Source organism: Erpetoichthys calabaricus, chromosome 11 (assembly GCF_900747795.2).
Source record: "Erpetoichthys calabaricus chromosome 11, fErpCal1.3, whole genome shotgun sequence".
Lineage (NCBI taxonomy): Eukaryota > Metazoa > Chordata > Cladistia > Polypteriformes > Polypteridae > Erpetoichthys > Erpetoichthys calabaricus.
Window position 1 is genome coordinate 39,367,663 of NC_041404.2, and position 21,141 is coordinate 39,388,803.

General features: G+C 40.7%; 1 protein-coding gene across 3 annotated transcripts in view; it reads right to left on the reverse strand.

The window, feature by feature from the left end:
• LOC114660340 (G-protein coupled receptor family C group 6 member A-like) overlaps positions 1-21,141 on the reverse strand; it is a 110,245-nt gene that overhangs the window by 44,120 nt on the left and 44,984 nt on the right. The window contains exon 1 of one of the 3 annotated variants that reach the window (XM_028812976.2): positions 12,660-12,732. The exons of the other annotated variants lie outside the window; for them this stretch is intronic. The gene's annotated coding sequence lies outside the window, so the exon portion shown is untranslated. Of the gene's footprint in view, positions 1-12,659; positions 12,733-21,141 lie in introns of those variants that run through there. 3 annotated transcript variants of the gene reach the window in all.

The window sequence follows — 21,141 nt, forward strand, 5'->3', positions numbered from 1 at the left end:
ATATTATTATTGGACTTTTATCTGGTGTCTGACATCTTGTCTGAGGGTTCAAGGGGTCAACAGTGCCTCTAATTGTCACAACACCAAAAACAAATCAATATGCACACACATTCAAACCTTACTTAATACTGCCACCCCTCCTGCTTCCTTAACTACAGGGGCTGTCAAGGTTCATAACACAGTCACTGTTCTACATCATCCCTCTTTAGCTTTGTTTTTTATTTCAAAATATATGAGCAAGTTTGCTTTAATATTTTCTTTAAACACATTCAAGAATGAAACATTTTATCAAGAGTTCAACATAGCCTTTCAAATTTCAGATCCGATTCACTGCATATATTTAGGATTAGGTCTGCAGACTCTTCCTGCCCATATCACACATACATTTTGATTTGAATTAGAAACATGAACTGTCTATAATGGTTCATCGTTACTGAAACATCACTTTGCATTTCAGAACTGTTTGAATAAGACTGTCTGTCTTCTTGGAGTTGATTGGTTGGTGATTTAATCAAGGAACTGGAATCACTAGAACACATAGTCTGTTGTGGCTTTGGCTCTGGGACAGGTAAAATGTGTCTGCAATTTCTTCTGTAGTCTACTCCTTCTGAGTGAATTATGTAGGACCTTGGTTCATCATAAATGTCCTTCACAGTTCCTACACAATCATGACTAGTTGAAATCTGAATTCTCACAACTTCACCTTTCAACAATGGTCGAAGAGGACTACTGGTTTTGTCATAGAATAACTTCTGTGAGTGATGCTTTTTTGATAGTTGAGCTTTGACTACCTTATTACTCATTGAGGATGCTGATTAGAAGAGTTGTACGTGTTTGTCTTGATATCAGTCATGGAGCTGGTAAACCAAGTGCCTGGTCACAGAGGATGCTTTGAAGATATAGTAAATTGAGTATTACATCAGTTCCATCTCAATTGCAAGAAATGCTTTCCACTACGGACTGCTCATTCAGCCTGACTGTTAGCTTGTGGATAAAATCCCAAGATGCAGCAAATTCTTTAAAATTATCTGAGATGACTTTATGTGGAATTCCATGAACTGAGAAGTGCCTCTTTATTTTTGTAATTACTGTGTTAGATGTCAGATTATGAAGTAAGTCAACTTCAAACCATCCAGAGTACGAATCAACTAGTACCAGGTAATGTTAACCTTTCCATTCGAAAATATCTCCTGCTACTGTTGACCATGGTAAATCAGGGATTGGGTTTAGGTGAAGAGGTTCTTTTTGCTGATGTGGTTTGTTACTATAGCAGACTAAACATGAAGCTTCTCTTTCAGTATCTTTAGACACTGAGGGACAGAACAGGATACCTCTTGCCCTACTTTTAGTTGATTCAGTGCCTGGGTGGCCTCTGTGAAACATTTTTATATAGTCCTCTCACAATGATTTATGAACTACTACTTTTGGGCCTTTCATAATGATACCATCTTCCACCATGAATTCATCCTTGATTGGCAAATACTGCTGAATTTCAAGTGGTACACTTGTTTGATATGATGGCCAGCTTTGGTTGATAACATCACTCAGCTTTTGAAGAACTGGGCTTATAGCAGTGTAGTTTCCTAACTCATCAAGCCATGATAATGAAATGTGCTTGACTTCCATGACTTCAAAATCAGTTGTTTCATTTTCATGTTGTTCTGTGGAATGGTCTGCCTGCTACTATAAGACTAACTGTACAGACTGCATCTCTGTTGTTAGTCATTAGCACTAAAACATAAGTAACATGATAGTTATAATTGGACACTAACCCTCACCTATTCTGTTTCTCTTCTTGGTACTCAAATGTGGCACTTGGTGCCACGGCCCACCTGTTAAGTTGTTTTGCCTGCCTAAGGTAAAGTCATCCCTGATGGAGGATTGCAGGAATCATGGGAAGGAGGGGTCCTTTCATCGGATTGGCTGGCCCAGTGCTGTTTCAGCCATGGAACGGCCAAATGGGGGAGGCAGCTTGATGGATGAGGTCTCCAGGACTCTAAATATATGCAAATCTTCTTATGTGATATCATTTACTGTTAAATTCTGCTCCGTACTTCTAAAATTTTTATTTTTATACTGTATTGAGGATTTGTTCTGTTCTGTGTATTATATTGTATTGACCCCCTTCTTTATGACACCCACTGCATGCCCAACCTACCTGGAAAGGGGTCTGTTTTTGAACTGCCTTTCTCAAGGTTTCTCCCATTTTTCCCTACAAGGTTTTTTTTGGGAGTTTTTCCTTGTCTTCTCAGAGAGTCAAGGCTGGGGGGGCTGTCAAGAGGCAGCGCCTGTTAAAGCCCATTGCGGCACTTCTTGTGTGATTTTGGGCTATACAAAAATGAATTGTATTGTATTGTATTGTATAGTGCCATATGGCCATAGTGCAGTAACTGACGCTCTCTTACAGTGCAGATAATGTGCCTCATTCGGGACTCTGTGAGCAACCACTCATTTGACAGTGGTACCCAAGGATTCTCTGAAGGGACACAGTACCGAAGGAGTCCAGTCTTCATCTTAGGTCACTGGATAGCGTCCATGTCTTGCAAACATATAGCAAGACAGGAAGCTCCAGGACTCTAAAGACTTAGACCTTCATCCTTTTGCAGAGACATCGGGAGCTCCACACACCACTTTCAAGCGACCTCATGACCACCCATGCTCTCCCAGTCCATCTACTGAATTCATAGGAAGAGTCACCTGAGACATGAATGTTGCCGCCGAGATGAGTAAACCCTTCAACAAAGTCGACACTTTCTTCACAGACAGACATACTGCTAATGGCAGTGCCCAAGAGGTCATTAAAGGCCTGGATCTTTGGTTTTTATCCAGGACACTCACAAGCCCAGACACTCAGACTCCTCACTCAGTCTCTCAAGAGCCCTGATCAGAGTCTCTATTGACTCCGTGAAGATCACAGCATTGTCTGCAAAGGCAACATCAGTGAATCTTTCTTCACCAACAGATGCCCCACAGTCGCTGGACCTCATGACCTTTTCCCATCACCCAGTCCAGGCAAGTATATGAGCAGAGTAGGAACAAGAACACACCCCTGATGAACCCCAGAATCAACTGGGAAAAATGCAGAGGTTCTGCCTACACTCTGCACAGCACTCATAGTACCAGTGTACAGGCTGGCCATGATATCCAGTAACATTGAGGGGATCCCACAAAGTCACGATGTTCCGCAGAGCAACTCGATCAACTGAGTCGAACACTTTACGGAAATCGACAAGTGCTTCAAAGAAGCTCTACCAATATTCACATTTTAGCTCCATGAGAACTCTTAAGTGCCAGAATGCAGTCGATGGTAGACCTTTTAGGCATAAAACAAGACTGCTCCAGTTGCTGGTAGGTGAACAATGTGATCATGGATCATATTGAGGATGACCCTAGCAAGGACCTTACCCAGCACTCAAAGCAGTGTTATTCCCCTGTAGTTGCCACAATCCAGGCAATCACCCTTCCGTTTCCAGATAGGGAAGAAAGTCTGGTTTTCTAGTCAGTTGGGATGATGCCCATCTTCCAAATGGAAGAAAAAATTGCTTGCAATGCCAGGAGGACAGCCTTACCACCAGCCTGAAGAAGTTCACCCCAGATACAGCAGATCTCTGCAGCCTTCCCTACCCTTAACTGGTTCACTAACTGTACAATCTCAGTGAGACTGGGTGGTTCAAAGCTAATTGGAGGATCAGCCTCATGAACTGTGGACCCAGAGATATTAAATGCCCTAGCTGGTGGATCAGCTTTAAACATCTGCTCAAAGAAGCCAGCCCAGTGGGTCACAACTGCAGTGTCATCCATAAAGACGTTTCCATCAGTTGCCCTGATTGTGACTCTCTGAGGAACAGATTCAGATGTGCGTAATGCTTTGATTACTCTGTAACCAGGACATGGGTCACTAGACCACAAATGGTATATCACTTGCTCACAGATTCCATTAACAAGCAGATCCTTATCTGCCCTCACAGACCGGAGTTGTCATTAAGCCAAGAGCTGCAACTCCTCTCGATGATGTCCAGAATGCCCTGTGAGATGAAACACCTCCTTCTGGGAACACTGGTAACACCAAAACAACCCTCAGCAACCTTCAGGGTCTTGTCACAGAAGGTATCCCACATAACATTAGGATCAGCAGTCATGCCCTAATTCGAAAAAGGTATTGATTTACTTCATGAGGTAGAAGTACATACTAAACAAGAACAGTGGCATCAGATATTTGAAATATTAAAATCTTCTTCTTCTTTTGGCTTCACCCATTCAGGGGTTGCTTCAGCCATCTCCACCTATCCCTGTCTTTAACATAATTTTCTGCCACACTGACTGCCTTCCTCACCATATCCATAAACCTCTCTTTGGCCTTCCTCTTTTCCTATTGCCTAGCAGTTCCATCCTCAACATTATTTTCCTGATGTACCCCTTATCTCTCCTCTGTACATTCCCAAACCATCTGAATTCTAGCATCTCTCATTTGAGCATCAAACTGTCGAACCTTTTTTGTCAGTCTAATATATTCATTTCTAATCCTGTCTACCCTTGTTACAAAAATCACAACATCTTCAACTCTGACATTTCCAGCTCTACCTCCTGTCTTTTTGTCAGTGGCACCATCTCCAAACCATACAACATAGTTGGTCTCACTACCTCCCTTGCACTCTTGCAGGTACTCTTCTATCACCAATCACTCCTAGCACTCTTCTCCACCCAGTCCACCATGTCTGCATTCTCTTCTTCACCTCTCTGTATATAAATTCATTTACCTTGACCACCTCTGCTCCTTACAGTTGCACCCTTCTGCCACTGTCACCCTCATTTACGCATATGTACTCCATCTTACTCTTACTGACTCTCATTCCCCTTCTCACCAGTGCATACCCACTCCTCTCCAGGGGCCTCATGTATAAACGGTGCGTACGCACAGAAATGTTGCGTACAAACGTTTCCACGCTCAAATCGCGATGTATAAAACCTAAACTTGGCGTAAAGCCACGCACATTTCCACAGTACCTCATACCCTGGCGTACGCAATTTCTCCACTCGGTTTTGCAGACTGGCCGCACCCAGCGTCAAAGCAGTGCTGCTGTTCCTGTGTGGTCACCCTTTCTTTCTTAGATCCACATTCCTGTCGCTGCTTTATAAATACACTAAAACTAACTGCATATTGTTTATTAGTGTAATGCATCTGATTGTAATTAACCTGCAGCAATATAATGGTCCAGTGAATAGCCATAGTATTCCAAATACCATAACTGCTTTAGCGTTGTTACTCTCACTGCATCTTCTTCTTCTTTCAGCTGCTCCTGTTAAGGGTTGCCACAGCAGATCATCTTTCTCCATATTACTCTCACTGCACCACTCGGAGTATTTATATCACTGTATCTGAGTGGGGAATCACAGCAGCAGCTGATTGGAAAGAGAATTATCGGTATACAGCATGAAGCAGACGCTGCCTGAGCCACAGCAAAATGCTTCAGAGACTTCCTGTACGGACTTCGCGGTTTAGAAAACGTTTCATCCCAAGAACTATAAACGCACTCAATCAGTCCATCAAGTGCTCCTTGTAGAACTGTTTGTACTTATAAATACAATTACCTCACTGTAAACTTGCACTACAGTTATAATATGCACAACCTGCGCCACTTTATAAAGCGCGTATTTACATATTGATGACAATATAATTTTTAAGATGAAATGCAGCAAAATATGTTGAGTATATTATACAGATAAAACTATAACTTCATTTAAATAATCTGTATTGTTAATAATTAAACATGTGAGGACACGGTGCTGCAGTGCTAGCTAGTTCAGGGATTGTTCCTACATTGCGTTGTATTCTTGCTGGTCCTGACGCGACACTGGAAGGACAGACGGATAGAATAATTAAACACGTACTACAAACATATTTCAATGTTCCTTAAAAGTTTTGAAGAGTCGGCGTTCTAAGCTTACAGATGGCTTCACGTCTATTACAGAGCTGATTGTGTGGCCATTGTGTATTTGGATAAAGAAAAGTAAGGACAGGAATTGGAGGTTAGTAAGTTTGAAAGAGACAGTACTTCTGTAATAAATTATTTCATTGAAGGTCATGTATGGCGCAGCAAGCCTCTTGCGTGAGACATGAACAAGAACTGTGCCACTGTTTTCCCATGTTTAATAACATGCTTTCATTCCTATCATCATGAAAAAGATATCACGTATACATCTCAGTATTTTAATTATTCAGAGAGCTATAATATCACAAATGTAATGGATTCTGTGTCCTGTCGGAGAAAAACAAAGCCCGTTTAAGAAGCACGTAGTGATTCACACACATAGAGCACATAGAAGATCAAATACAGAACAAAGCATTTAATGTGCCACTTTAGTTACAATGGGATTTGAGAAACTAGTAAATTAAACGATTTTAAGATGAAGTTTATGATGTTCTACTTTAATGGCAAAATAAACTACATGATTAAAGTGAATATTTCGAGATTAAAGTTGACATTTTGTGCTTTTTTCCCACTGTGTGCCTATTTTTTTTTCACTGTACCCTAATAAGCTTTCATATGACACTCAGACGGTGGGCTACAACTCGCCTTTTCACAGCGACTTTGATATGTGATTTCTTTTTTATTTCGGGCACTGTGCGACTTTGTGAACTTGAGCTTTCGAGTTTCTCCGACACTATGTCACTCGATCAACTTCCTTTTGTTGTTTATATCACTGTTTAAACCAACAAATAGTACGTTTTTCCTTTGCCTCCACTTGGTATTCGCTGAAATTCTTATATTTTCCCCCGTGCTTTTCCCATTGTCTTTTCACAGAAGACTATTTATATTGATTTGCATATTCAAAGAGACGTAATTCTGGGAGGAGTTGGAGCAGGACAGAAGGCGCGTGCACATGCGTTACTTTTCACGCTGATTGGGATTTATGTAGTGGTAGAATGTGAAAGTTTGCGTACGTACAGATTCCTGCATCTGGACTTTTCTGTGCGTACGCACATTCCCGCTTTTGTGCTTATGCCATGTTATAGTGTGAGTTCTACGCACGGCGTTACACATGAGCCCCAGGTTTGCCATAACCTGCTGCCTACAGTATTCTCACTACAGATCTCAATGTCATCAGCGAACATCATAGTCCATGGAGGATCCTGCCTGATCTCATCTGTCATCTTATCTATCACCATTGCAAATAAGAAAGGGCTTAGAGCCGATACTTGATGTACAGTGATTCCTCGCTATATTGCGCTTCGCCTTTCGCAGCTTCACTCCATCGCGGATTTTATATGTAAGCATATTTAAATATATATCGCGGATTTTTCGCTGCTTCGCGGGTTTCTGCGGACAATGGGTCTTTTAATTTCTGGTACATGCTTCCTCAGTTGGTTTGCCCAGTTGATTTCATACAAGGGACACTATTGGCAGATGGCTGAGAAGCTACCCAACTTACTTTCTCTCTCTCTCTCTCTTGCGCTGACGTAGGGGGGTGTGAGCAGAAGGGCTGTTCGCACACCTAGACGATAGGGACGTTGCTACCTTCTGTGTGCAGCTGCTTCCTGAAGGACATGCTGCACGGTGCTTCGCATACTTAAAAGCTCGAAGGGCACGTATTGATTTTTGACTTTGTTTTTCTCTGGCTCTCTCTCTATCTTTGTCTGCTCCTGACGGAGGGGGTGTGAGCTGCCACCTTCAACAGCTTTGTGCCGCAGTGCTTCGCATACTTAAAAGGCAAACAGCCCTATTGATTTGTTTGCTTTTCTCTCTATCTCTGTGACATGATCTGCTCCTGACACGCACTCCTTTGAAGAGGAAGATATGTTTGCATTCTTTTAATTGTGAGACGGAACTGTCATCTCTGTCTTGTCATTGAGCACAGTTTAAACTTTTGAAAAAGAGACAAATGTTTGTTTGCAGTGTTTGAATAACGTTCCTGTCTCTCTACAACCTCCTGTGTTTCTGCGCAAATCTGTGACCCAAGCATGACAATATAAAAATAACCATATAAACATATGGTTTCTACTTCGCGGATTTTCTTATTTCAGGGGTGGCTCTGGAACGCAACCCCCGCGATGGAGGAGGGATTACTGTAATCCCACTCTCACTTTGAACCAGGCTGTCATTCCTACCACACACCTCAGCGCATTCACACTGTCTTCATACATATTTTGCACCACCCTCACATACTTTTCTGCTACTCCTGACTTCTTTATACAGTATCACAACTCCTCTCTTGGCACCTGGTCATATGCTTTCTGTAAGTCCACTAACACTCAATGTAATTCCTTCTGACCTTCTCTGTACTTCTTTAACAACACTCTTAAAGCGAACATCACATCTGTAGTACTCTGTCCTAGTTTCATACAATAAACTACAGATCGTTACCTCTCCTCTCAGCCTAGCATCCATCATTGTTTCCCATATCTTCATGGCTGATCAACTTTACACCCCTATAGTTACTACAGCTCTGCACATCTCCCTTATTCTTGAAAATTGGTACTAATATACTGTACTTCATCACCACTCCTCACACATCTTCTGTCTTTTCAAGATTTTGTTAAACAATATGGTTAGAAACTCTATTGCCATCTTACCTAAACATCTCCATGCTTCCACTGATACATTGTCCATGCTAACTGCTTTTCCACTTTTCATCCTTTGTATATCTTCCCTCACTTCAGCCTTGGTGATCTCTGGTACTTCATGATGTACTATTTCCAGTTCATCCAACCTATACTCTATCTCATTTTCTATATTCATAAGTCCTTCAAAGTACTCCCCGTCTTACTCTCCCCACTTGTCAGTAAATTTCCATCTGCCTCATTTATCACCCTGACCTACAGCACGTTCTTTCCCGCTCAGCCCCTCTGTCTGGCCAATTGATACAAGTGCTTTTCTCCTTTCTTTGTGTCCAGCTTCTCATATAGCTCGGCATACACCTTTTCCTTAGCCTTCGCCACCCCACTCTTCACCTTTAACAGCATCTCTTTGTATACAAGTCTGCCTTTCCCGTCTCTTTGGTTATCCCATTTCTTTTTCGCTAACCTCTTCCTCTTTATGCTTTCCTGTACTTCCTCATTCCACCACCAGGTCTCTTTGTCTTCCTTCCTCTGTCCAGATGACACACCAAGCACCTTCCTAGCTCTCACCCTTACCACTTCAGCTGTGGTGTTCCAATCATCTGTCATGTCTTCACCATCCTGTCTCACTTTCTCTCTGAATTTCACACAATAGTCGTCCTCTTTCAGCTTCCACCACCAGATCCTTGCATCAATTCTCACTCTCTTCCTCTTTTTCACCTCAGAATTCATCCTGTTTACAACCAATTGATGCTGTCTAGTTACACTATCTCCTGCCACCAGTTTACACTCTCTAATCTCTTTCACATTGCATCTCCTACATAGGACATAGTCTACTTCTTTGCACCTTGCTCCACTCTTATACATCACCCTGTGTTCCTCCTTCTTCTTAAAATATGTATTCATCATGCCATTTCCATCCTTTTTGCAAAGTCATCCACTATCTGCCCTTCAACATTTCTCTCCTTAACACAATACCTGCCTATCACCTCCTCATCACCAGAGTTCCCTTCGCCAAGGTTCCATTAAGATCCATTAAGATCTGTTCCAATCACCACTCTTTCATCTTTAGGTATACTCTCCACTATTTTGTCTAACTCACTCCAGAAATCTTCTATCTCCTTCATCTTACATCCCACTTGCAGACCATATGCACTGATGACATTTAACATTACCCCTTCGATTTCCAACTTTATGTTCATCACTCTCTTCACCTCCAAAACATTCCTAACATACTCTTCCTTTATAATTTCCCCTGCCCCATTTCTCTTCCTGTCCACACCATGGTAGAACAGTTTGCACCCACTTCTGATGCTTCTGGCATTACTGCCTTTTCACTTGGTCTCCTGTACACACAATTCATCTACCTTTCTCGGCTCTATCATATCAGCCAGCTCTCTCCTTTTACCAGTCATAGTGACAACATTCAAAGTTTCGACTCTTTCCCTTCCTTCTTTCCCATTGTGTTTAAATTTGTTTCCCCCTCTTGTTCCCCTTTGCCTTCTTTGACCTGCAATAACATAGTTTCTGCCGATAACCTGCTGGACAGCAGCATCAGTGGCAGTCGTTGGTAACTTAGGCCACAACCGATCCATTATGGACATTTTGTTTCTCATCCGCATGTTTGATTTAGCACAGATTTTATACTGGATGCTATTATTGACGCAACCCAGTTTACCTCAGCTTGGAACTGGCACTAATACCACACTGGCTTGTGTGACCCCGGTGGCTGAGTTATTTGAAATATTAAAATATGTGCTTCAGTTTAAATGTTTAAACTTTAAATAATCTCGATTTTAATAGAAATTGATCATTTTTCACCCTCTGATAGAGGGCAATAGAGGGCTAGATCCCTAGTAAAGGATTAAAAATCAAAAATGACATTATATTTGTAATCGCTGACCTTGAAATAGTTCAAAATGAAACTCTGCATGCGTGTGTTTAGAATTTTTCATTTTTTAATTTCTGGGAGTGGCTCATAAAGGGCTAGGACCGGTAAATAATCAAATATCAAAAATATTATATTTAAGATCAGCAACCTCAAAATAGTATAAAATAACACTTTATGTGAGTTATTTATCAATCCCCATTTTTCAAAGTTTTTTCAAATGAGTAAGTTTAACCACCATTTCCCATTAAGACAGATAGATAGATAGATAGATAGATAGATAGATAGATAGATAGATAGATAGATAGATAGATAGATAGATAGATAGATAGATAGATAGATAGATAGATAGATAGATAGATAGATAGATCAGAAGTGATTTTAAAGTGTTTGTAAGCAATTCTTATGAACACATTAAAAAGACACATGTAGGTCTGCTTAATATTAGTTTGCCTTTTATTTAGTGTAGTCTGAATAAAGTTTACACACCTTGAATAGCTCCTTCAAAAGTAATGTAATGATCAGGCTACGGATTCAGGGGTCCATGTGGCTGGACAGCTACCGGTCACTGGGCTTTCAAAAGGGCGCTGTGCGTTATGCAAATAAAACATCTCAGCGAGAGGAGGAGGGTGGAAGGAGCGCGGCAGACAGGATGGAAGGTGGAAGGTGCTGGAACAGAAGCGCTCTTGCTGGGCTTTGTTGACAGGGAGCAGGAGAACACAGTGTGCGGATGAGAAGGAGCAGCAGCACGATGTGCGGGAACAGCGAGGAGAGAATGAGCAAGTAGAGGGGAACGTAAACGTAAGAGCGACGTGCTTGTATCACTGAAGTGGAAGCCTAACCATGTTAAAGGAGTTAAACGAGTCCGATTGCGACTAAAACGTTGAGGCGACTACCACGGTTGGAACAGTGCGAGTTTAGTTGGAAGCCAGTTAATAAAGGCTAATATAATTAGTGCGTCCAAACTCCAGAAACACGTGCTGATGTTGTTCCTCCCCTAATGGTTGTGGATGTTACAGTATTAATTAATTTAAAACGCGGAGCAGCTTGAGCAAAGATTAGCCCATTGTGATTGGCTGAGTGAGGGTCCGTCTCCTGTACAGTAACTACTTTTGGACTGGTGGTAAGGGGAGTGATATAAGGTGTGTGTAAAAGTAAAATAATAATAATAATAATAATAATAATAATAATAATAATAATAATAATAATAATGGATGGAAAGATGTGAATGTGGAATCGGCAGACGTCTACCCGATAGATTTGAATAAAACAGGCAAATGAACGGGAAAAGACTGAAACGAGTCATTTAGTCAGTAGAGTGTTTTTAGTTGGGTTAGCTTAGCGCAGCAGTTCAAGCTGATAACACGCACTCGCGGTTGCACTCGTAAGTTTGAACTTATCCGGGAGTTTCAGATATTTATCTAAGACGGAAGGATTTCTCTTACTCAGTAAGAAGAATACATTTTATCTGTCTATAAAAGGAATCACATCCAGCACAGAAACCGTTTCGGAGTTTAGCACGCGTGAGTCCGTTGGACATTTTGGACGTTTCAGTACTCCAGAGTTTGCTTGCTCGGGTGTATCTAAAGAGCAGTCCAGTCTGTCGTTTCGTCACCTCGCACCCACCTAAGCGGTGGATTATTTAGAGCATTATTCTTTTGACAATTATAATATTGTAAATATTATGGATGTTTAAATTTCCTTTACAAAAAAAAGAAGAAATTTATGTTGAAACAAAGCATTTTTAAATATGTAACTGAAGTAAATTTAGGAACATAAAGAACAGAACTGGACTGGAAAAAGAGGCAAACTGTTGAATGATGAATTGGTTTTATATTTTTAAATTTTTTTCTTTTTTTAACAATGATGCTAAATGTTGAATTTTATAGTTTTTGTGCGCTATAGCAGTTAACCAGCACAGTTGTATGTAAGCCAGTAAATATAAACGAAATTAGATCACTTCTTAGAAGATTGAGAAGGACTGTTTTCAAAGGAAAATTTAAAAAAACTATATTAGGTACATTTATTACACAACCTCAGAATGCTGCCCATGGATTAAAGGATGACAAAAATAATAAAAATTACATTATACTTAATTAAGTAAACAAGAAACCATTCAAAAAGGAGGACCTAGTTTTGGCAGCATCAGTGAGCAATTCTGAAATCCCAAACTTGGTGATTAAGCATAAAAAGCCTTTACAGTGAAACACAAACCTTGAAATACGATGTGAGCAGCAAACTTGAATTCAGGTTTCTTGAAGGCAAGCGCAGTGGCCAGAGATGTCAGTGTCTCCTTACTGGCTGCACCAGAGCTTTCTCCTCATAAAGATCCTGCATTTTTGCATAAATTACAAAGGTGTCCAATTGAAAAGGCAAATGATACGCAAGCAGAACACTCCTTTTCATATTTCATGACCATTTTCCTCTTCCCTGGGGCAACAAGCTTGCATTGTGCATGACATTTTAGAACGCTTTGTCTGAATTCCAGTTCTGGTGATTCTGCTGTACTTGACAGGCCAGTTCAGCCACTTCAATGTCTACTGGAGTTTTTAATAGATACCTCAAAAGCACTTCAAAGAACTCACATGCTATAATTTTGCTTTACTGTAGTACTGTGTGTTTAAATAAATCTGTATTTTTATGTTTCACCATTATGTATTTAAGCTGTCAAGCACTCTGAGTCTTTACACAGTAAAGAGCACCATATACAGTAAAAATGAATTACATCATGAGAGGTGGAATTCATGAAAATGTTCATTTTTCAGCTCAACTCACAAATCTGCTTACTACAATGCTGAATATTTCAACAATTGGACATCAGCCAAAAAAAATCTCCCCAGCAGTGTTTTTGTGGCCAGTAACAGTTCAGTGATGAAAGAGAGCAGTCATAACAGATGAGCGATGGAACTAAAGGTATCATTTGGGGTATTGGGGTTCTTACTGTGTTAGGCTAAGGATTTGACAAATACCAATTGAGTCAAAAAAATCAGCTCACGAGTGATGGTCTAGGTGGTGCAGCGTGTGTTCTTGTGGTAGACATTGGGATCCTTTGACAAAAAGAACAATGCTTGAATGCCACAGGATGTGAGGAATCAGCTATGTCAAGAGATAAATCAGTTTAAGTTCCTGGAGCTAAGAGGCAGCTGTATTATCACACCACAAACATGATACAAGCTTATAATGGTGTACCTAGGTTTTCCATACTTCACACATCTGTATTGTAAATTTTTAAATATTTTGGTCATGCTTACCAACCACATGTTACGACAACCCTGGGCTAAAGCACTTGAATCTTTTCACTCCCAAGAGGCGAAGGCTACAATACATAAGGACCTAATCCAGGTCCTTATTATTACTGATCAGGATAATCCAGTTTAATAGTAAAAAGCATACTTGAATACTGGAGTAAATGAAGGGGAAGTGAATTCAAGAAGAAAACCAGTTCTTACAATGGCTGGCCACCTCACTCATTCTGACGTTGTCCGCAGCATCTTTGCCTCTTCTGGAAATCACTGGTGGAAACTTATTCCAACCTGCAAGTCTACAAAGCCTGCTTTTTAAGATATTGCAGACAGGAAAGTCGATGTGCTTAAATCTAATTTCTTTACAAAGTGTGCGTGAATTTAGGCTAAGTGATTTCCCTTCAGTTTGTTAAGTTTGATGGATGAAAGGCCAGAGGTCCACATGACCATCATCATCAAGTTATTCCATGTGAAGCCTGAATACAATGAGGACTGATTGAGATCATTTATGTTAGGTAGAATGCCTAGAGTGGGCTGGGTGGTCTCGTGGCCTTGGAACCCCTGCAGATTTTGTTTTTTTTTTTCTAGCCGTCTGGAGTTTTTGTTTTGTTTTTTTCTGTCCTCCCTTACTTTTATTCTATGTTAATTAGTATTGCCTAATTTTATTTTTTATATTTTGTCGTTTTTCTCTTTCTTCATCCTGTAAAGCACTTTGAGCTTATTAGTATGAACATGTGCTATATAAATTGTTGTTGTTAAGGAATGGGGTGTTGCTGGCATTAGGATGTTTGTTCAAGTATAATCCTGTTGTAGTAAAGACCTGCTGTTGTCACTTGTTACTTAGCTGACACTTTTATCCAAGGTGTCCATTTGGGATTCAATTGGTGATACAATTTCTTTTATTTTTCTAATTAGAGCACAGGCAAATGAAGTGACTTGCTCATGTCACACAGTGGTGTCAGTAGTGGGATTTGAACCCACAGCTTATGAATCTGACATCTAAACCCTGCATGCTGCATTTTTAGAAGCCACAGGTGTGCTGATTGTGTGAAGCTGAAAGTGCAGGCTACGGTTTGTGGTCAGTTAAAATGAGTAAATGTTATTTCTGTATATGAAATATATGACCTTTGTAAATTTTATTAGTTCCTATGAGATCAGCATTTTTATTTTTTAGGGACTATTCCACCCAAACATGTAACTTTTTTATTTTTACTTACCCTTTGTTGTTTGTAGTGATGGGCAAGAAAAAAAATGTAATGTCATGTTTTCAGGGAGAATGCAGATCTCAAAGTGTATCATTCAACAGTCTTCAGTGGCTGCGGGTAATGCTAAAAAACAGCAAACAAAATTAAAATGTTTATGAAAAAAAATCTCAAGTTACTTGTGTGGCCTAATTCACAAGTAAGTTATCCAGACAAATGGTATGCACACCCCCAGAACACTTGCACTTTTTGCTAAAATGATGGTAGACCAGAAATCTTTCTTAAATCGGGATCCAGAGAGTTAAAGAAGGACAAGATCATAGAAAGAAGACTTCCAGACTTGAGATTTAGAAAAGCCAGTTTGGACCATCAGGGGGCGTACCGCTCCCCAAACCCTGACACAGACAGGCTGAGACACAAGTCTTGCCAAATAGCACACCTTTTATTTAAGTGGGGAAGTGTTTTTCTCTTGTCCCACACTTCACAGCACAGTACAAAAAGTGCCAAATACAACACAGTACTTTCTCTCAGTCTCCACGCCTCCTCCCACAAGCATTGTGTTCCACCTCCCGACTCTTGTTCGTCACTGTGAGGCTGGTGAGTCATTTTATAGTCTCCAACCCGGAAGTGCTTCTGTTCTTCCACCCACGTGGTCTGTAAGCACTTCCGTGTTATGCAGAAACCATATGGCTCCTCTATTTTTACAGCACCCCCTGGCGGCACCCACGGTACTGAACAGGGCTGAGATAAAAGACCTCCAAGTCTCATAGTGCCCTGTGGTAATCCGGGGCACTGCTGCAATCCAGGGGAGTTGCCATCTAGCGTTCTGGGGAAAGCAGTGCTGCCTTCCACCATCCTTCCACTTCTTCGTCTTGTGAATGAGGCTCGTACACCAAGAAATGTTCAACAAGAGTTAAAGTCAAAATTCAAAAGTAAAAGCAAACTTTATTGTCATCTCAACCATATACAAGTATACAGATAGACGAAATTGCGAAGCTCAGGGTCCACAGTGTAACATCATGAAGTGCAAAAAATAAATAAAAAATAAATCCATCCATCCATTTTCCAACCCGCTGAATCCGAACACAGGGTCACGGGGGTCTGCTGGAGCCAATCCCAGCCAACACAGGGAACAAGGCAGGAACCAATCCCGGGCAGGGTGCCAACCCACCGCAGGACACACACAAACACACCCACACACCAGGGCCAATTTAGAATCGCCAATCCACCTAACCTGCATGTCTTTGGACTGTGGGAGGAAACCGGAGCGCCCGGAGGAAACCCACGCAGACACGGGGAGAACATGCAAACTCCACGCAGGGAGGACCCGGGAAGCGAACCCAGGTCCCCAGATCTCCCAACTGCGAGGCAGCAGTGCTACCCACTGCGCCACCGTGCCGCCCTAAAAAATAAATTACAAATAAAATTAAAATTTAAAATTAAAACACAAACAAGACAAGACATTGTGCAAAGACAAGACAAAGATGTAGCAGCAATATTGATGTGTAGTAAGCAATATGAACATTGATGCAATGTATGGCATTTGCAATCTAGATACATAAATATAATCAATAGATATGTAATATAATACATAAATAAATGAATAAAAGATATAGATAATACAGAAATTATCAGCGTATGCTAATAGTTGTATAAGACTTGTGTAAACAATGACAGGTCAGAATGTTTCACAGCAGAAGGATATCAAGAGTATCAAATACTTAAATGTCAGTATGAGATCTTCAGTTCTTTTCTACCTGCACACTCGTCTTTGCAGGACAGTGGCTCGCATGTATAAAAGTTCTGTTTTTAGAGGTGGTTCAGGCCGTGTCGAAGATCGCAGGGGGCAGCCTGGTGTTAAGAAGTCTGACAGCTTGGGAGTAAAAACTATCCTGCAGCCTGTCAGATCTGGCTGTGATGCTGCAGTATCTTCTCTTGGATGGCAGAAGTGTGAAAGTCCATGTGAGGGGTTTAAGAGGTCCTGCACAATGCTGCAGGCCTTGCAGACACTGCGTTTGTAAAATATGTCCTGTAGTGAAGGGAGAGGCACCCCAATAATGTTCTCTGCTGTCTTCACTATCCTTTGCAGGCGCTTGCAGTCAGATATGTTGCAGTTGCCATACCAGACCGTGATGCACCTAGACAGAACACTCTCAATGGTGCCTCTGTAGAACATGGTGAGGATGGAAGGGGGAAGACGTGCTCGTTTCAGCAGCCTCAGGAAGTGTAGTCTCTGCTGGGCTTTCTTGATTAGTGATGAGGTGTTATGCATCCACGTAAGTTCCTCAGTTATGTGCATACCAAGGAACTTGGTACTGCTAACAGTCTCCACATCTAAACCGTTGATGCTGAGTGAGATGTGGGCAGGATGTGATTTTCTGAATTCCACGATTATCTCTTTTGTCTTGTCGACATTGAGAGATAGATTGTTGTCTTCACACCATGCGGACAGCCGTCCCACCTCATCTCTGTATGCTGTTTCACCATCCCTACTTATCAGTCCCAAGAGGCTAATAGTAGTTGCAGTGGAACCAGTCGTATAAGGTCACCACTGAGTAAGAGGAAGCAACCCTGAGTGGGATGCAAGTCTATTACAGAGTATACTCACACAGAAGCACACTGTCTCTCAACTTAGAGTCCACAATTATTAAGAAAGAAAGCATACACTCCAAGATAGATACCATGGCAGAACAGAAAATGAGTGAACTAGAGCACTAAGATGGGTACGTTTACTCAAATTCCTAATCCTGTATATATGGCATATGTAGTAGACTTTAAGGGCACTACTGGGCAGACACCAAACCCAAGTTTATGTCCAGAAGTCCAACGTAAATGAAATTGATAAGTGTTGCCATGGTGGTTGTCCTTCTGGAAGTTTCTCCCATCTCCAAACAGGTTCTCTGCAGCTTAGCCAGAGTGTCGGTTTCTCGGTCACCTCTCTTTACCAAGGCCCTTCTCCCTTGATTGTTCACTTCTGCTGGACAGCCATCTCTAGGAAGTGTTGTAGTTGTTCCTCACGTCTTCCATTTCACAATTATGGAAGTCCCTGTGCTCTTAGAAACCTTCAGTGAAGCAGACAATTTTGTTGGTTGAGTGTGAGCAGACTGCTCCAAACACACACATACACACACACACACACACACACACGCACACACACACACACACACACACACACGTCTTTCATAGAGAGAGCTGAGGTGATAGATAGATAGATAGATAGATAGATAGATAGATAGATAGATAGATAGATAGATAGATAGATAGATAGATAGATAGATAGATAGATAGATAGATAGATAGATAGATAGATAGATAGATAGATAGATAGATAGATAGATAGATAGATACTTTATTAATACCAAGGAGAAATTCACATACTCCAGCAGCAGCATACTGATACAAAAAAAAAATAAAATTAATTAAAGAGTAATAAAAATGCAGGTAAAAACAGACAATAACTTTGAATAATGTTAACGAAGAAGGACGCCTCACGACTGGACAAACTGGTGAGGAAGGCAGGCTCTATTGTAGGCATGGAGCTGGACAGCTTGACATCTGTGGCAGAGCGACGGGCACTGAGCAGACTCCTGTCAATAATGGAGAATCCACTGTATCCACTGAACAGTATTATCTCCAGACAGAGGAGCAGCTTCAGCGACAGACTGCTGTCACTGTCCTGCTCCACTGACAGACTGAGGAGATTGTTCCCCCCCCCACACTATGCGACTCTTCAATTCCACCCGGGGGGGCTAAATGTCAACATTATTCAAAGTTATTGTCTGTCTGTATACCTGCATTGTTATCACTCTTTAATATTGTTTTTTATTGGTATGCTGCTGCTGGAGTATGTGAATTTCCCATTGGGATTAATAAAGTATCTATCTATCTATCTATCTATCTATCTATCTATCTATCTATCTATCTATCTATCTATCTATCTATCTATCTATCTATCTATCTATCTATCTATCTATCTATCTATCTATCTATCTATCTAATTTTATACCCTGACATAATTTAAAATGATAGGAAAATGTCTAATATGTGTGGGAGATCTTTTGGATCATTTCCTAGATACAGGAGGATGTCATCAGTTTAAAATGAAATTAAGTGTTACGTAATGACATAGGAGTAAGAAATGTAGATGTTTGAATGACCTCGGCGAATGGCTCTAAAGATAAATTAAAGAGAAAAGGGAAAGAGGATAGCCCTGTCTGGACCCTTTCCTATTAAGGAAAGAAGGCAATATGTCTGTATTTATAAGCAACACAGCAGAGGGAATAGAGTATAATGTTTTACTCAAGTCTGCAAACTCAGTTTAAATCTCATTTTGTCCAGTACAAGCAAAGAAATGCCCAATTGAATTGATTGAAAGCTTTTTCAGCATCCAAGGAAAGTAAAGACGTAGGTAAAGGAAAGGCTGGAGCTACATGAATTGTATAAAGGAGTCATCTAAGATTATCTGAAGCAAACCGAGAGCAAATAAAACCAGTTTGATTGGGGAGAATCAATTTATGGATAACAGATTGAAGCCTGCGTGCAAGGACTTTACCAAAGAGTTTGATGTGTTGATTAATTAAAGATAATGGCCTGTAAGTCTAACATTGGGTAGGATCTTTGCATTGTTTTAATAAAAGAGTAATGACTGCGGTGTTGACACTTGGATTCAGGTACTGTGAAGAAATGGCCGCAACAGTCTGTTCATTTATTACGAAAAGCATTACTTTCATTGTTCCAGCTGTTTATTGTAGGACGTTAGCTTGGATTTCACTTGATCAGTCTAGGCAGATATGATACTGTGAGTGTCGTGAGAGATGGATGGGTGTCCCAGCTGGAATGGAGGTTGGCTTCCAGCTAGAAGAGGAAGCACGATGAAAGAAGATGAGGCGTCTGCTGCCCAAGATTTATTCTGCCCCCATACACAAGGTGGCAGCATCCCACTGGTGGGACAACCATCGGAATATTTGCAGGGCATTCTTGGACTTGTAGTCCTATGGGACAGTCTTATTGGGGTTCCTGGGTGCCACCAGGGGTAGCTATAAGGGATCACGAATGACGTCTTTAATAGACTTCTGCCTGACCCGGAAGTGCTTCCACTGTGCAATGCTGTGGCACCAGAAGTACTCCCGGGTCTGGCCTGTAAGAGTAGTCAGAGTCAGGAGGAGTGTGGACAAGGCTTCAAGGAAAGTGTGGAAGTTACTAAAAGTGTTGTTTTTCAAAATTGCATTATTAAGAAAGAGAATTGAGAGAATGGTTGAAGTAAAAATAATTAAGAAGATCTTGTACTTGAACCCTGGACTGTGTTGTGTAGTTATGTCTGGGGGTATGTAGTTCTGCTACATCCCTTACTGGTCACAGTACTCATTCAAGTCTTCATTTTTTCTTGGAATATTTTATTATGGATGTAATTTTCTCCTTTCTATTCTTTATACCATATTTCAATTCCCTCTGCCACACTCCCAGCTTAATCATTTAAATCCTTTGATTATAATCTGGCGACAAATGTTTTGTAAATGAACGACAACAACAATAACAACATTTATTTATATAGCACATTTTGAAACAGCAATTTAGCCCAAAATGCTTTACAAAATGACAAAAAGAAAGTTACAAGAAGAGAAAATAGTTAAAAATAAGCAATAATATTAAAGAATAAATAACAGCACAACAAGGTAAGTTCAGATGCCAGGAGGACAGAAAAAAACAAACAAAAAAAAACTTGCTATATCTGTGTTTGCCAATCACTAAGATTTCTGTTTTTTCCATATTTAGTTTGAGAAAGTTTCTACTCATCCATTCAGAAATACTGCTAAGACATTGGATCAGAGAGCCAAGAACATCAGGGTAATCAGGCGCTATCAATAAATACAGATGTGTGTAATCGGGATAGCTGTGGTAGCTCACCTTGTGAGTTGAGATAATCTGACCTAATGGAAGCATACAGACTGAAAAAAGCAGCGGATGTTGTACAGATCTTTGTGGTACACCATATACAATATCATATATCTCTGAAGTATAATCACCATAACTAACAAACAAGTTTCTACCTGTTAAGCAAGATTGAAACCAATTTAAGACGCTGCCAGATAGGCTCACCCATTGTCTAAAGTGTGGTTTATAGTGTCAAATGCTGCACTCAAGTCTAAGAGAACAAGCACAGATATACAGCCTCTTTCTGCATTAATTCACAAATCTTTTACTACTTTAACCAATGCAGTTTCTGTACTACGATTTGTTCTAAAACCAGACTGA